The sequence below is a fragment of the Octopus sinensis genome, linkage group LG6, assembly GCF_006345805.1.
Source record: "Octopus sinensis linkage group LG6, ASM634580v1, whole genome shotgun sequence".
In the NCBI taxonomy this organism is placed as follows: Eukaryota; Metazoa; Mollusca; class Cephalopoda; order Octopoda; family Octopodidae; genus Octopus; species Octopus sinensis.
In genome coordinates this window covers 60,475,484-60,490,628 of record NC_043002.1, presented here as the reverse complement: position 1 = coordinate 60,490,628, position 15,145 = coordinate 60,475,484, and positions in this window count along the sequence as shown.

The window sequence follows — 15,145 nt, the reverse complement described above, 5'->3', positions numbered from 1 at the left end:
AATTGCCATAACAATACAGAAAAGGTAAATTGGTTTTTAATTTAATTTTTGTCGTTAAATTTTGGTAGTATTAATTGGCGAGCGTACTTACTCAAAAAACAACAACACAGCAAACAGAGACAAATAAATACATAACGGTTTACTCCTCACACAATTTCTTGATTTTTCAAAGTACTTCCATCCGGTCATGGCATACAAAATTTCTTTCAATTTCACCCCCATTTCAGAAAAAATTCGAGAAAACTAAATATTTTACCATTTCACTATGCATTCCCACTTCCTCTTTACACACATAGACACGCAAATATATAAATAAAATTGTAAGCTAACGTGTGTGTGTGTGTGTGTGTGTGTGTGTGTGTGTGTGTGTGTGCGTGTGTGTGAGTGTGTGACAGGAAAGTTTTTTAGGACGAATATAAGATCTAAAGTATATCCAAGTAGCAGAAAGATCGCCCAAAAGTGTATATATATATTTAAATGTATTTATATATTCATCTATACACAGATGTATGTATAATGTGTGTGTATATATTTCCATAGAGGTAACCTTTCACTCCATACAATGTTTTTTAGGACGAATATAAGATCTAAAGTATATCCAAGTAGCAGAAAGATCACCCAAAAGTGTATATAGATATTTAAATGTATTTATATATTCATCTATACACAGATGTATATATAATGTGTGTGTATATATTTCCATAGACGTAACCATTCACTCCGCACAAAGTTTTTTAGGACGAAAATAAGATCTAAAGTTATCTCTAAGAAACAGAAAGATCGCCCAAAAGTGTATATAGATTTTTAAATGTATTTATATATTCATCTATACACACATGTATGTATAATGTGCGTGTATATATTTCCATAGAGGTAACCATTCAATCCATACAAAGTTTTTTAGGACGAAAATCTTTATATATAAAAGAAAGGTTGTGTGTCTGTCTACTCCTATTTAGATTCCTAACTACTCCCACATTTTGCGATGCAGTTTAACCAAAACCGGGTATCTTATAGCCGTGATTCATATCGAGCCCTTCTGGGTATTGGCGCGCGTCTACGATGAGTCTACGATTTTACAAATAATTTACCATCATTTTTTTCCATTTTAATGCATATTTTTTTTAATAAAGGGAAGTAACTCTCAAACTTAACACTAATATGCGCGCTCATATGCGACGTAATATCACATCAGCAGCATTTCCTCACACCCTCCTTGCACTGGTAATATTGCCATCGATTCCATTTGTACCATTGTTAAGACGCCTTCTGATCTCAGAGATGCAGTGTTCCCAGATCTACAAGCTAATTATCAGAATATGGATTGGGTTGGCAAAAAGGCTATACTGGTCCCGAGGAATAAAACTGTTCACCATATTAATGATGAAATGCTAAAACTCATTCCTGGGGAAGTCTATGTATATCAGTATATCGATACAAATCCTGACCCAGACGACGTCATCAACTATCCCATAGAGGTACTCAATTCCTTTGAGCACCCCGGACTACCACCACACTTTCTCAAACTTAAAGTTGGTGCCCCTATAATGCTCATCAGAAATTTGGTTCCCCCAAAACAATGCAATGGCACACGTTTGATCGTTAAGTCCTTATCTCCCACCGTAAACTTATATCAATATTTGCCTGAATAATCATCATAATTCAGTGCAATCATTAACAGTACTTTCAAGCAATTCAACCCGAGCAACGCCGGGCAATTCTGCTAGTATATATATATATATATATATATACATATATATATATGCATATGTATGTATATATCTTTGAGTCGATGCCCACCCTTCCGCTTCACAACCGGTGTTGGTTTGTTGGTTTGTTTATGTTCCCCGATTTGGTGGTACTGCGAAAGACGTTGAGAGAATACCTACAGACATCTATTTATTTCTAAGATGCATTGCGAACGATTTGTTTAACTGAACACTTCTATTTGGTACCCCAGTATGGCCACAGTGTAATGACTGAAGCATCGCCAATGTACCCCTATTGAATGATGACTGCTCAAGTTTTGATTGGCGTAGATGGCGCTGTTATTTATATCATTCTGATTCTTTTAGCAAAATCAGAATCTATTTCCGGATAGAAAGACGTCCAGACATCTTTGAATATTAAAACGAATTTACATATTCGCTAGAAAATAGTTTCTATGACCTCAACGATAAAGATTGCGATTCATTAAACAATGAGAACGTTTGTAACTATGGTAGTGAGCTGGAAGAACCGCTAGTGCGTCGAACAAAATTCTTAGGGGCATTTCCTCCAGCACTTTACGTTACGATCTTTCACGTCCCGTCAAGGTTAACATTACCTTTCAACTCTTTCAGGGGGTGATAAAGTAAAATATTATTATTTACATTATTTATATTATTTAAATTCGACGGATATTTGTCCTCATCTTGTTTGTTGTTAATACAACGTTTCCGCTGATATACTCTCCAGCCATCATCATGTGTCTTGGGAAAACTTCGAACCCCGGGTCTCATTCCTAAGGTATTTTTCAATATTATTATTATTATTGTTGTTGTTATTGTTGTTGTTTTCATTGTTATTGTTCAGGTCACTGCTTGGAATCGAACTAGGAATCTTGGGTCCGTGGGCTATGGCGTAGTGTTTAAGAGCGCGGGCTACTCACCAAGATTCTGACTTCGATTCCAAGCAGTGACCTGAACACTAACATCAACAACAACAATAACAACAACAGCAACAATAACAATAATAATAATAATAATAATAATAATAATATAATAATAATAATAATAATAATAATAATAATAACAACATCGAAAAATACCTTAGGAATGAGAACCCACGTTCGAAATTTTCTCCAAGACACCTGATGAAGGCAGCAGTGTATATCAGACGAAACGTTGTGTTAACAACAAACAAGATGAGTAAAAATATCCGTCAAATGCAAATAATGTAAATAATGTAAATAATTCCTCATCTCTTAAATATAGAACTGTAAAGTATCATTTATGTACTGTTGTCAATGTAATTAACTTGTCCTCCTCCCTAAAAACTGCTGGCCTTGATCCTTCCAACGGACCAGCGTCCCATTCAAATGGAATGTCTTGGTTTCTGTTATATCGACTCCATAACCAACCTTAGGAGATTCCAAACACAAGACACAAAAAAGAAAAAATGCTGTTTATTACGAGTTTTCCATAAGTTGCAGCGAATATTTTTAGCGAGGTAATTATGGTGTCGACAGACCAAAAAATACAACGCTCGGCGTTATACGAATTATCGACCAGTAAACATGGTGTCCAGCAGCTTATCCACTCGGCTGTCTGAGAACCTTCGAAATTTTTAGCAGAAATAAAATTATGCAATATGCAAATGGAGAAATGAAGCGTCTGCATTTCCATTTAATATTTTCTGTTTGGAGTGTTTACATTTATTGATATTTTTTACTGGCGTGGAATGAGGTAGTGTAATAAAGTATGGTGTGCTACGCAGCAGAATTGAATAAAGAAGTGTGGTGTTATGTAGCGTGGCTTAATATAGTATGTCATGGCGGTGTGTGGTGAGACGTGTTGGTGTGGGAGTTTCGTTTGATTTAGATCGGGGTTGGGTAGGGGCTTATGATGGCCGTTTAATATTGTCAAGTTCGCTGAGGTGATGTTAACAAAGAGCGGAGTTTGTGTGGTGTGGCGGGGACTGATACGGAGTGGTTTGTTTTGAGCTGTGAATAGCGAAGGTGAGGCAGGACTGATTTAATGTGGGAACGATGTAAATGTTGTGGATTGCAAAGTTGGAGCTTTTCAGATGCCATCAACAAATAACGCCATAGGAAAAATATTGAAGCAAGCACAGGAGATAACATGAAGTAGGACAGTAAAATACGAAAACAATAACACTGAAAAGAGAAATAAAAAGCAAAACAAAAACAATGGATTCAATTCGTTCTTGTAGCAGTAATGACATTTCTCGATATTCTGTCGATACTTAGCATTTCATGGATTACATGATGTAACATGTAACAACTACCCATGAGAATGACAACCCCATGATTGTCCGTGAGGAGGGAGTCGAGAATCAATTAAACCAAGTTAACAAGGAAATGTCCTTGGATATGAATACAGCTATTCCTTTGAACAGCGAACGAAATGCAAAGAACTTTAGATGCAACCTGTGCGTGCTGTAGGAACTTTGCAGCCGAGATAGGCCTGAAGATACATCAGGGAAAGACTTGTAATAAGAGGACAGGAGAGTGCGGATCATCTGATAGTAACACACGTGGCAAATCATCCTTGAAATTAACCACTATGGATCTATAAATGCTACAGTAAAGACCTCTTCCCAACAGGAAACTGAAGGTTATGAGACTGGTGCTTCAGATAGTATTCGGAGGAAACCGAGGGTTCTGTGGCCTGCTGCTAATGAGAAAGGAAGATATAAAAAAAGTTGGAGCACAAAGCACGACAGGATCTGCAGTGGAGAAACTGTGAAAGTTAACAAGCTCAATATACGATACAAGAAAGGAATTATTTGGAGTGAAATAAGGGACCCGATTAGCGAAGGCAAAGTGTGGATCAAGCAGGAGGATCAGGAAAATGAAACAGTTGAGGAGGAAAAGAACAGCTTAAGAAAGCAATGGAAATGTGCGGAAAGAGACGAAAACCTGGACTCACGTAGCTGTACGATGATTTAAAAAGGAAATGCCGTTATGTGCAATGGCATATCCATCGATATGAGCGACGAAAGGAAAGTAAAAGGACTCGTGAATAGTTTCTGAAGGGCCCGTACGGGGTTATTAAGAAGCTGTTCACTAAACAGAAGGGTGACACTTTGTCGCGCACAAAAGAAGTATTGGATGCTCATATCAAAGAAACCTACAGCGATCCAAACCGTAACCAACCACTGCCACCTATAAACAGCTACACCATTTCTTAAAACCTGATATAGAATTTTTAATTGGAAACCCCAGAGAGAAAGAGGTGAATGATTTCGTGAGAAAAGCTAGATCAAAGAGTGCTCCAGGAGATGATGGCATCTCGTATAAAGTGTATAAATATTACAATCGTCTGCGAAAGAATCTATTTGTCCTAATCCGACAGTGTAGTGACTCTAGTAGAAGATTCGTGAAAGGTAGAAGACATATATCTGCCGTAGGAGGCCAGTATAGAGACTATAAAACAGTTTAGGTCGTATCTGTATTGAATGTGAAAGGCAAGATCTTTACGGTAATTCTCTCAAGGAGTACAGTGGCACATCTTCAGAGTAATGGATATATTCAAAACGTCGGAATCCCTGGGATCCCTGGATGCGTTTTCCGTCTTGGAAAGCGATCCTCACAGAACAAAACAAGTCTGAACGTGGTATGGCTTGATCAGGCTAATGCATATAACTCAGTGCTATACTGATGAGAGCCAAGGACCACTTTCACATTCCAGACAAAAGGTCAAGATTAATGAGGATATATTATGACAGTCTAGAGATGGGTTTTACAGCTGGAAATTTTACAGCAGATTGGCACCAATTGGAGATTGGCATTGCTGGTGACTGCACAATATTTGTCACGTGGTTTAGAGATGATTTTCCAATCAGTGGACTTTACGAAACAAATCACCCATGTAGAATAACCTAAGAAGGCTTTCATGGATTACATGACACTTCTATCAACAGACAAGCAAATCATGCTGAGAGCCTTCTTGATGTTAGACGTGCTTGTGAAGTGCTCAAGGATGAGATTCAGAGCATAAAAGTCGCGTAGTCTGACATAAATTAAGGGAGTTCAAAAAGATGCTAAGTTTGAATTAGCTGAAGAAAGCAATCAACCATTCAAGGACGAATCTGTCAAAAGCTTGGGGCGTGTATACGCTGGAACATTGTCAGATAGGAGTCACGGGATACAAAATATGAAACAAGCCGAGGGTGGATTAACAGCAATTGATAACAATAAGCTAGCGGATAAATATGAGATATGGTACTTATAGTTAGGTTTGCATAGGCGACTTCCGTGGCCACTTTTAATATACGTGGCACTGCCATGAGTTCAAATCATTGAGCAAAAGTGTAATTCGTCCATTAGAAAGTGGCTAGGCTTACCTTGGATATTGAAATATTCAGCTCTCTATCGTGAAAAAGGCTCGTTGCAGTTACCACTGGCGTCGATAGTCGAAATGTATAACTAGGAAAGGTACGAACGGTGATGATGTTGAGAGAGCCGAATGATATAGCGATAAGTTAAATGATAAGAGACAATGAGCTATGACTAGAAGAATATTGGGCTTTATTTGTTAACCAGTTGATATATCAAGTGGGGCCTCATATCAGTGAACGGGGATATGGTGCGCAATGATTCCATCGAGAGGTAGGGCCTGAAACGGAGCGCATTCTCTCCCGATGACACCATGCCCTAGCGGGATTCCGGTGTGTGGAGCTTTCGACTGGTAGCACTTGCATGCGCAAGTTATTTACAAAACATTTCCAATTTTGATAAAAAGCCAGCAATTTGATAAGGCGGAAATTAGTCGATTCCACCGACCCAGTGCTCCTTTTTTATGGACGCCGGAAACATGAACAGAAAAACAACCTTGCTGGAAGTTAGAACGTAAAGTGTGAGATGAAATTCCGCTAAACGAATAATTTTCTAGGCGGTGCAAAACATTCTGCCAGGGCGCGGCCTTAACAGAATCTATATCAGGATAAAATGGATTCTTACCTAATCGTTATTCACAAAACGCTTCCCCATTAATCTTCACTACACTCATGAGACAATCATCTATCTTTTATCTTTTGTCGTTTATCTCGCATTTCTTTCAGTTGTCAGACGCCCTTGCTGGGGCACCGCCTTGTAGAATTCTTAGTCAACAAAATCCACTCAAATACTGATGTTCTGTTTTGGAACCGTGATACTTATTATATCTTTCACTTTTGACGAAGAGTCAAGAGACGAGACCGTAAACACATCAACACCAAATGTAAATCGATGTTGGGGACAAAAACACACACACAAACACACACACACACAAACACACACACACACACACACATGTATTCAAACGTGAATGAGAAGCCCGGGGAGTATAAACAACATCGCACGCATACAGAAAGCATGTTTTGCCAGTTCGTGTGCAGGCTGCGATTTACAAGCATGGGTTTGGGATACGTGGTATTCATAAATCCCAAAGTTAACGAAATATTAATGTCAACCACTCCTGCAACTTGATTTGGTGTGAATTAACTCAATTGTTCATCAGTTCTAGGTATTTCTACACCGAACGTTCTGACGTGCAAACTCTTTCTCATGCCTATAAATCGCAGCCTGACTCCGAGCTGCAAAAACGCTTGGCTTGTGGATGTGTACTCAATATTATCTATTTATATATGTATATAGACACATGCGTGTATATATATATGTGTGTGTGAGTGTGAGTGTGAGTGTGTGCGTGTGTTGATATGTATATAGTACGGATATATATGTATGTATATATATATATATATGTTTGTGTGTGTGTGTGTGTGTGTGTAAAGAAACAGTTTTAGATAAAAAAAACCATCGGTTTCATATCTAGCGTGAACTAGACATATCTTCAGTTTCTCTAAACGATAAACGTTCTCTGCAAAGAATTTTTTGTTAAACCCAACAAAGCCGGTGATAGTTCAAGAAATATTCCTCTCAAAGAATTATGGCCGGCCGAGTTGTCTTCCTTCGCTTAATACCTCGGTTTTCCAATTTTGAAGTAAATATTTCCTAAAATGTAAACTAGTCCCCACGGCTTGCGTCCTGGAGTTCAGGTAGGCTCCTGGCTCATGCGAGTTCATTAGGATTATATATTTTTCTGCCTTACACAATTTATATAGTCTTGTTCCATTTCGATAGGGTCCACAATTTTCTAATTTCCAGCTGATGCTAAAGGGCGTATGATTGTCCTTTAGGTGCCATACATATATATGTGCTTGTGTGTATATATATATTATATATATATATATATATATATATAATATATATATATATATATATATATATGCAGCGGGCATCGTTCAGTTTCCGTGTGCCAAATAAACTCACAAGGCTTTAATCAGTATGATAATATACCTCCGGGAGGTAGTATGGGCGAACATCTATCTGGAGGTGAAGTATCTAAGCAAATCAATAAAACACATAGAACACATCGTATGCAGACAAAAATAACACATACAATGTGTGTGTGTGTGTGTAACTAATTATTTAGACTTCAGATATATGTCTAGTAGTATGCCGACCAAAGCACATTCAACGTTAAGGCTACCTGATGTCATCTATAGTTATGATATAATTGTCAATGGATCTACGTCAGGAATTCTGCAGTGTTCGTTGTGTTTATAATAATCGACGGAAACAGAAATTTGATTGATGAAGAATCTTTTGTCAACACAACAATCGTTTTGACCCATCTTGCATCTGTCCGTTACGTCTGGGATATTGTACACAACTAGCTGCACAATATCTCCCCACACAAGTCAGACGATCGTTGAGTTGAATGAAGGTTCTTGCTAGATTTATTTCCAGCTTTCCTCATTCATCATATATATATATTTATATATATGGAACAAAAACGCAATAGGAGGCATTAAAACGTTCGGACAAATAGACGACACAAAGGCGGACAAGAGAAGCAACAATTAGAAGGACACGCAAAAAAAAGACGGGTCGTTCTTGACTGTCTTTCATCAGTCAAGTACCAGAAGTCACGACCATTTCGGACAGTCATACTTGAGATGGTCCGGTCTGTTGTCCCCCCAAAAGTCTAAGCTGAGAGAATTAGACCCCCTTGTAAGAAAGCTAGTGAATATGTACGGCAACAAAGATGAGAAAAAGTCAAACAAACAAACAAAAAACGGAGAACATGGTATACAATTCCGAATACAACAACAAGAAACAACAAAAGGCATCTTTCGACTGACAACGATTCAAATTGAACTGGCGCGTATGAAGTAAAAGCCTAAAGGCAGGAATACGAGAGATGGACACAAGACGTATTGACGGTCGGCAGTCAGGCGAAGAAAGAAAGATCATAGCTGGCCAGGCATATATATATATATATATATATATATATATATATATATAATATATATATATATATACGTGAATGTGTGTATGTGTGTGAATATGACGCAGATAAGGGATGTATTTTCCAAACGATTAATAGAGAAATTCACTCTCTACTTCCATCATTGTCAATGAGTAAACAAGTAATTGCCTCTATAAGAAAATATAATCATCTAAGCGGATATTAAGAAAAAAATGTAATTTGTAGAAATGTTGACAAAAGCTAGAATTACAGTTTTGTGTAATTTGCTGTCGAGTCATTTTCTGAATATGCATTTACAACACATATAAACAATACGTGTGTCAGATAGACGCCAATTGAGAAATAATCTCGAACGTTTTTACAACAAAATGGCGTCCGTATCACAAATACTATAATTAAAACTAATGCTTAGAACTGACAAGAAATGAGCACACTTTGCCTCTCATGGATTTTTGACTGAAATTACAAATGTTACAACAGTTCCTTTTTAATTCAATTTATATGCATGCGCGTATGCATGTACAAATACTTACGTGTGTGTATATATACACACACAATATATATATATATATATATATATATACGAGATGTCATTTCACACGAAGCATAATGTTACGTAATATAATTTAATCGAAGTGAAACTTAACTAACTCTGAATTTCCCCTTTAGCTGGCGTCACTTTAATGCTATCTCGTATATCATTCCCTAACATATATAATATATATGTGTATGTTTCTGTATGTGTGTGTGGTGGTGCTCTAGAAAGCAGGAAATTATCACGTGATATCATTTCGTGTCTGGTAGCAGCAGTCGAACAAATGGTATTGTATAAGTTATTGAATAGTGGATACCTGCATTTTGGCGTCGCTGTAAAAGTGTTCATCGATATATTTCTTATAATCTCTATCGCTAGCAACAAAATAAATCACGTATTTACTTTGAAATATGTTGTGACTTGGCCACTTATTTCTATACGGGACAATGTTGTACGTTTTGTTACTACAACAGCCAGACAAGCCGAAAGGAGAATGTGAAAGTTGGACGAAGCAGAATTTGATTTAGTTAAGTAAGTAATTTATTTAGAAATATTCTTCTTGAAAGTGTAATTGAATTACCGAATTACAAACTGCAGCATTCTCTGTATTCTGATAAAGATTTAGAAATGAAGACAAAAACTTTAGACGATGCCTTTAACGGTGTAAGAAACCACAGGAATGTATTGACGTCCGGCAAATGGTGTGCAACATTAAATTTCAAAGCCTATGGTTGTAAACATGTCTCTGTTCACTTAATTGGTTAGGTGCGTGGCTTAGTGGTTTAGCTATTCAGATAACAACCTTACGATCATCAGATCGATTGTCGGTAGTACGTTGCTTCCTTGAGCAAGACAATTTATTTCACGTTGCTCGGGTCCAGTCAGTTGGTAAAAATGAGTTTTATCTGTTATTCAAAGAGTCAGCCTTGTCACTCTTTGTATCACGTTGAATTTCCTTGAGGCCTATGTGAACTGTACGTATGTCTATAGAGTACTTATCTATTTGCATATCAATTTCACGAGCCAGCAGTTCCGCTGATCGAATCAACCGGAAGACTGGTTTCTGTAATCGACGGATTGCCAGACTATTTTGTTTGTATGCTTGAAATAGCAGTCAAAACACATTCTTTGTTCATAAAAATTACCGAGACGATATATTTAAGAACTAACTTCAACACTGAGCTAACATACCTCTTTCTATAAAATCAGTAATGACTATTCTTTGTTCCTTCTCGAGTCACGCCAGGCTTATAAGGGCTGGTTTCCCGGTTTCCTTGGCGTATAGATTCCCCGCCTGGACAGGACGCCGGTCCGTCGCAGGTGAGCTTCAAGATGCAGGAGGACAGAGTGAGAGAAAGTTTTGGCGAAAGACTCAGCAGAGGTTCGCCATTATCTTCTGCCAGAGACACGTGGAGCTTAAGTGTTTCGCTCATAAACACTCACATCATTGGGTCTAAGATTCGAACCCGCGATCCCTCGAGCGCTACTCCGCTGCTCTAAACCACTAGGCCATGTGCCTCCGCAGTAATGGCGATACAAATGTATAATCGGTGCTAACTCTAATGTCTTGCCACAAAACAAAACTTCGCAAAGAGACTTGTGCTTTAGAAAACACAGGTGTTAACTCAGAAAGCAGGTGGTGAGCTAGACATGATGTTTTGATTCGCCTATATAGGATTGCATACATACATCAGCGTTTTAACTCTTTAGTATTCGGATTACTTAATCAAACTTAATGCTTATTCAATGACATTGGTTTGAATTAATCACAAATTTTCTCAGAACTTTGAAATTTCAATGATGCGCTTGTTTATTTTCAGAATTTCATTGTAGCTTTGATATGAGAGGTCAGACCGGGCTATTCTGAACACAAAATAGGTCTGATATCGCCGTTCTCAATGCCAAATGGTTAATATAAGGCAATTTAAAATGCGCATAGTAATTTAATTCTAACGCCTAATGTTTGCACAAATCAGTAAATGTTACTTCTACCTATTTCTGCATCAAAACACGTACTTTGGACTTATCCGAGAACATGCAGAATATTCGTCTCTGAGGAAACCAAATCAAGTCGAAACAGATTGTCTGGCAATCCACCCGTGCTCTGAGCTAACCCCCTCAATTTTTAATGTGCATGTCTGTATACATGCGTTTCTGTGAGCCCAAACGTAACATCTGCTTCTGCTCTCTGGTTCTATACATATTATATACATTATACGCACAAATATTTTAATCTAACATTGTTTGAAACGTGCATATCAATTCCATATTGAAAATATCTGGTGAATGAGACACGCAACGTTCACGATAGCAACAAACAATTGATCATATATCTGTTCGAAAAGCGATGCTCTTACGTTAACCTCGCACACAACGCGAATTACGTAAATCCAGTAATATATATATATATATATATATATATATATATATATATATATATATATATAATATATATATATATATATATATATATATATATACATATATATATATATGTGTGTGTGTTCAGCAAAATTTTGATTAAGATGAATATGGTACTAAAGTTAAAGAACATGGTAGTAGAAGGTCCTTCTCCATCTGCAGATTTTTTATCATTGATTTCACTTTGTTATTTAGATTTATCAATGGGGATGACTTTTTTTATTTGTTTTTTTTGGGGGGGTTCAGGAAACCCTTCCCCATTGATAAATCTAAATAACAAAGTGAACTCATGGATAAAAAATCTGCCCATTAGGAAGGACCTTCAACTACCATGTTCTTAATGATGAAATTAACCTCTCTGTCTATAGATCTACACTCTTTGTAATGTTGGCTATGGAATAAGTATAAAAGTGTACGTTGTCTATTTAATTAAAAAAATCTATATGTGGCTGAAGATTGCTCTACATTTTAAAACTGATGTAATACTTACATTGTTTAATAACATGAAGTAGCATGAAACTATTGTACTACACTGCCTTGGATAGCCCTGTTGCTTATTTTGATTATATATATACATATATATATTCATTTATATATGCATGCGTACATACATATATATATATATATATATAATATATATATATATATATATATATATATATATATAAAATGCAACTGAATGAGGGAAAATTTGAGCTGATGCATTTTGGAAGAAATTCCTCACTAAAACAACCATACTCTCTTCCTTCAGGGGAACCGCTCAGAGCCTCTAACAATATCAGAGACATGGGTGTAATTGTTGATGACGATCTCAGTTGGAGTGCACACATCAACAAGAAGGTCGATATAGCTCGTAGGATGAGTTCATGGATCTTACGAACTTTACGGTCCAGAGAACAAGGTGTCATCATACCACTTTTTTCCTCCTTTGTACGGCCACACCTTGAATATTGCTGCCCACTGTGGTCTCCTCACACAAGATAAAACATCTCCAGAATTAAGTCACCCCAGAGGGCTCTCACTAAACAAATTGAAGGCATGGCTGCTCTCGATTACTGGAATCGCCTTAAAGCCTTGAAACATTACTCCCTCCAGCGTCGCCGTGAGCGGTACATCATTTGTACGATGTGGAAAATATACCGCCAACTTTGTCCAAACGACCTAAACATTAGCTTCAAGGTTAATCCAAGACTTGGACCACGGGCTATACGTCCCCTGCCAAATTCAAGATCACAACATACATGTACACTGCAACATAATTTATTTTCCTTAACAGGCCCTGCTCTATTTAACATTGTCCCGAGGGAGATCAAAGAGGAAAAGGATCCCATCAACTTTAAACAGAGTCTGGATAGATTCCTTCAAAGAATACCAGATAAGCCACCCATAATTGGATACAACTCACCCAACAAGAACTCACTACTTGAACAAAACTGGATACAACTCACCCAACAAGAACTCACTACTTGAACAAAACTGGATACAACTCACCCAACAAGAACTCACTACTTGAACAAAACTTGACTTAAACAAAACTTGACTTAAACAGGATTCGAATAATCCTATCAGGTGGTGCTATTAAGTTAGACATGGCCTGGACCAATCTTTGGTCGAAACATATCTAAGTTTATCTAAGTTTATATATATATATATATGTCGAGATGGTGTCAGCCCTTCTGGTGACGTTGATGATCGCCTGGGGCTAAATGCATCAGTAACACCCCCACCACCCCGCCCTGTCCCTAGCCACATTCAGATGGCTGATCCCCCCTTATGTTATAGAGCAGTTACTGTTTATATCTCGCTCAGAGATTTATTATTGTTGTCGAACGGTTTTTCTACATCAGTGACTGTGGTTACTGTGAAAATCCATATATATCCAGCCTGTAGAGGAAGTCCCTCAACGAAGAACGGTGCTTACCATGCGTTGATAAGAGGCAAATACCTCGAAACCGGTCCGTATGTAGTATCCGTATCTTCGGGGAGGCTGATCTCCCTTTGCAGGCTGGCAAGGACACCGAGATGGTGTCAGCCCTTCTGGTGACGTTGATGATCGCCTGGGGCTAAATGCATCAGTAACACCCCCACCACCCCGCCCTGTCCCTAGCCACATTCAGATGGCTGATCCCCCTTATGTTATATATATATATATATATAGATATATACATACATACACATACATACACGCAGGAACAGCACTACGGATGCGCCCAGCATACATTACATACAACAACAGTTGCAGCAGTAAGCGCAAACATAATAGCTTTGCCTTTACTCTCGCAATTTATATATTTATTCGTGCATTTATTTTATTTGTTTATCAATTCCTAACGCTAGCTTGAATTGTTCAATATTTATCATGAAATTCTTCGTAATAATCGTAACTAAATTAACATCACTTCGTTTGAAATTATATAAGATGAACTAACAGGCAACATTTGTATAATTCTATTATCTTGTAATGGCCAATAATTTCAAATGCATTGCTGAAATAATCAGATGAAATAATAAGGTATTGGACCTCGAAGTGATACATCTTGACATCAGATCCCTTGCGTGGGTATCGCAGATAATTTACAGAACAAACATTTATTGTTCGCACCTGAGAGTTTTATTGTAGCAATATTAATATCGCAACTACGTTAACAGAGTACACGTACTCAAAATGATCTTCGAACTATTGCAGCAATCCGATACTGTTCTAAGGAACAGATAATCGGTTATTCAATCACTGCGAGTGCAGTCATGTCGTGGTCGGCGTAGCATGTAAGGGAGAGATAAATTGTGTTAAGCAATCTCCGTGCTGTTGTCTATAGTTTCTGCGGAAATACATCTGTGTATGCATGCAAGCATGCCTTCATTTTTGTGTATGTATTATATATATGTATGCATGTATTTGGGGGATAAAATGGAAAATGGCCATTAGTAATGTGGAGGTGCTTGAGAAAAGTGGCAATACAAGTATATATTCAATGATTTTGCAAGATAATGGGGGACATTTGGTAAATATAAGTGATGAGCGACTGCCCAAGCAGCTGTTGTATGGTGAGCTGGAAGATGGCACGACACCAGCGCATAAGCGTAAGCTAAGTTTTAAGTATTGCCTTAAAAATGATCTAATACAGGCAGGAATTGCAGATTGTGATTGGGA